The following is a 2,500-nucleotide window of genomic DNA, read 5'->3' on the forward strand; positions in this document are numbered from 1 at the left end:
GCAGCTATGCTAACCACTATACCACCAACGCCACACTGATGGGGGAAAGCCTTTGCAACAAGGCTAAGCCAAAGTAGGCCTATCAGTCAGGCCATTTGCAGTCCCGACATATTTTTTAGCCTTGTGAAGCAGGCAGTTCAACAGACTGGCATAGCCTTTGCTAGCTCGGCACAAGAGTAGCAACTTTCAAACTGCAAGGCGTCTCTGGAAGTGGAGGCAACAGCTGTATCAAAAAGCTTGCTCCAATTCGGTCACCTCCAGACACTGCAAGCAGGGCGTGGCTCAGAATCCCAAGACTTGCAGCAAACGCGGAGAGGGACGTCGACATTTGCTCACGAGGCCCTGATAAAAGGACAGGCTCGGTCTTAGCTAATCAGAAGATAATGGCAGTGGTGGGATTTGAAACCACGCCTCCAGAGAGACTGGAGCCTAAATCCAGCGCCTTAGACCGCTCGGCCACACTACCCCACAGGGCAAAACCCTCAGGAGGGAAGAATTCCTCACTTCTGTTAGCGAGATGGCTAGAGAAGACAGGCGACATGACTGTCATTCACCCATTGGTTTTGAGGGCAAAGCCATCTCTTCTTGCACTACTGGTCATAATGGCAGCGGTGGGATTCGAACCCACGCCCCCGAAGAGACTGGAGCCTTAATCCAGCGCCTTAGACCGCTCGGCCACGCTACCCTGTGTTTTGACGGGAATGAGGAGGCGCAAATCTCGTAGTGAGACCGGAGGCCTTCGGGACTCAGTAAAGAGGACTTTAAGTAAAGAGAGAGCACTGCGTTGGCCGGGAATCGAACCCGGGTCAACTGCTTGGAAGGCAGCTATGCTAACCACTATACCACCAACGCCACACTGATGGGGGAAAGCCTTTGCAACAAGGCTAAGCCAAAGTAGGCCTATCAGTCAGGCCCTTTGCAGTCCTGACATATTTTTTAGCCTTGTGAAGCAGGCAGTTCAACAGACTGGCATAGCCTTTGCTAGCTCGGCACAAGAGTAGCAACTTTCAAACCGCAAGGCGTCTCTGGAAGTGGAGGCAACAGCTGTATCAAAAAGCTTGCTCCAATTCGGTCACCTCCAGACACTGCAAGCAGGGCGTGGCTCAGAATCCCAAGACTTGCAGCAAACGCGGAGAGGGACGTCGACATTTGCTCACGAGGCCCTGATAAAAGGACAGGCTCGGTCTTAGCTAATCAGAAGATAATGGCAGTGGTGGGATTTGAAACCACGCCTCCAGAGAGACTGGAGCCTAAATCCAGCGCCTTAGACTGCTCGGCCACACTACCCCACAGGGCAAAACCCTCAGGAGGGAAGAATTCCTCACTTCTGTTAGCGAGATGGCTAGAGAAGACAGGTGACATGACTGTCATTCACCCATTGGTTTTGAGGGCAAAGCCATCTCTTCTTGCACTGCTGGTCATAATGGCAGCGGTGGGATTCGAACCCACGCCCCCGAAGAGACTGGAGCCTTAATCCAGCGCCTTAGACCGCTCGGCCACGCTACCCTGTGTTTTGACGGGAATGAGGAGGCGCAAATCTCGTAGTGAGACCGGAGGCCTTCGGGACTCAGTAAAGAGGACTTTAAGTAAAGAGAGAGCACTGCGTTGGCCGGGAATCGAACCCGGGTCAACTGCTTGGAAGGCAGCTATGCTAACCACTATACCACCAACGCCACTCTGATGGGGGAAAGCCTTTGCAACAAGGCTAAGCCAAAGTAGGCCTATCAGTCAGGCCCTTTGCAGTCCCGACATATTTTTTAGCCTTGTGAAGCAGGCAGTTCAACAGACTGGCATAGCCTTTGCTAGCTCGGCACAAGAGTAGCAACTTTCAAACCGCAAGGCGTCTCTGGAAGTGGAGGCAACAGCTGTATCAAAAAGCTTGCTCCAATTCGGTCACCTCCAGACACTGCAAGCAGGGCGTGGCTCAGAATCCCAAGACTTGCAGCAAACGCGGAGAGGGACGTCGACATTTGCTCACGAGGCCCTGATAAAAGGACAGGCTCGGTCTTAGCTAATCAGAAGATAATGGCAGTGGTGGGATTTGAACCCACGCCTCCAGAGAGACTGGAGCCTAAATCCAGCGCCTTAGACCGCTCGGCCACACTACCCCACAGGGCAAAACCCTCAGGAGGGAAGAATTCCTCACTTCTGTTAGCGAGATGGCTAGAGAAGACAGGCGACATGACTGTCATTCACCCATTGGTTTTGAGGGCAAAGCCATCTCTTCTTGCACTGCTGGTCATAATGGCAGCGGTGGGATTCGAACCCACGCCCCCGAAGAGACTGGAGCCTTAATCCAGCGCCTTAGACCGCTCGGCCACGCTACCCTGTGTTTTGACGGGAATGAGGAGGCGCAAATCTCGTAGTGAGACCGGAGGCCTTCGGGATTCAGTAAAGAGGACTTTAAGTAAAGAGAGAGCACTGCGTTGGCCGGGAATCGAACCCGGGTCAACTGCTTGGAAGGCAGCTATGCTAACCACTATACCACCAACGCCACTCT

The 2,500-nt window shown here is 53.2% G+C and overlaps 10 non-coding genes across 10 annotated transcripts in view; all 10 read right to left on the minus strand.

Annotated features, from left to right (window-relative positions):
* trnag-ucc (transfer RNA glycine (anticodon UCC)) overlaps positions 1-31 on the minus strand; it is a 72-nt gene extending 41 nt beyond the window's left edge. Inside the window, exon 1 of the tRNA in view lies at positions 1-31. This exon is cut by the window's left edge and continues 41 nt beyond it. This is a non-coding gene — a tRNA (tRNA-Gly).
* Positions 32-384: 353 nt separating this feature from the next.
* On the minus strand, positions 385-466 carry trnal-uag (transfer RNA leucine (anticodon UAG)). Its single transcript has one exon. It is a non-coding gene; the product is annotated as a tRNA-Leu (tRNA).
* A 137-nt stretch (positions 467-603) lies between these two features.
* Positions 604-685, minus strand: trnal-aag (transfer RNA leucine (anticodon AAG)). Its single transcript has one exon. It is a non-coding gene; the product is annotated as a tRNA-Leu (tRNA).
* A 95-nt stretch (positions 686-780) lies between these two features.
* trnag-ucc (transfer RNA glycine (anticodon UCC)) lies at positions 781-852 on the minus strand. Its single transcript has one exon. It is a non-coding gene; the product is annotated as a tRNA-Gly (tRNA).
* A 353-nt stretch (positions 853-1,205) lies between these two features.
* Positions 1,206-1,287, minus strand: trnal-uag (transfer RNA leucine (anticodon UAG)). The gene has a single exon. It is a non-coding gene; the product is annotated as a tRNA-Leu (tRNA).
* A 137-nt stretch (positions 1,288-1,424) lies between these two features.
* On the minus strand, positions 1,425-1,506 carry trnal-aag (transfer RNA leucine (anticodon AAG)). Its single transcript has one exon. It is a non-coding gene; the product is annotated as a tRNA-Leu (tRNA).
* A 95-nt stretch (positions 1,507-1,601) lies between these two features.
* On the minus strand, positions 1,602-1,673 carry trnag-ucc (transfer RNA glycine (anticodon UCC)). The gene has a single exon. It is a non-coding gene; the product is annotated as a tRNA-Gly (tRNA).
* A 353-nt stretch (positions 1,674-2,026) lies between these two features.
* On the minus strand, positions 2,027-2,108 carry trnal-uag (transfer RNA leucine (anticodon UAG)). The gene has a single exon. It is a non-coding gene; the product is annotated as a tRNA-Leu (tRNA).
* A 137-nt stretch (positions 2,109-2,245) lies between these two features.
* trnal-aag (transfer RNA leucine (anticodon AAG)) lies at positions 2,246-2,327 on the minus strand. The gene has a single exon. It is a non-coding gene; the product is annotated as a tRNA-Leu (tRNA).
* Positions 2,328-2,422: 95 nt separating this feature from the next.
* trnag-ucc (transfer RNA glycine (anticodon UCC)) lies at positions 2,423-2,494 on the minus strand. The gene has a single exon. It is a non-coding gene; the product is annotated as a tRNA-Gly (tRNA).
* Positions 2,495-2,500: the final 6 nt, after the last annotated feature.

The sequence above is a fragment of the Alosa pseudoharengus genome, unplaced genomic scaffold, assembly GCF_046254945.1.
Source record: "Alosa pseudoharengus isolate Yale_2024_CS ecotype anadromous, Long Island Sound unplaced genomic scaffold, YU_APseudo_1.1 YU_APseudo_1.1_scf_11, whole genome shotgun sequence".
Taxonomy (NCBI): domain Eukaryota; kingdom Metazoa; phylum Chordata; class Actinopteri; order Clupeiformes; family Clupeidae; genus Alosa; species Alosa pseudoharengus.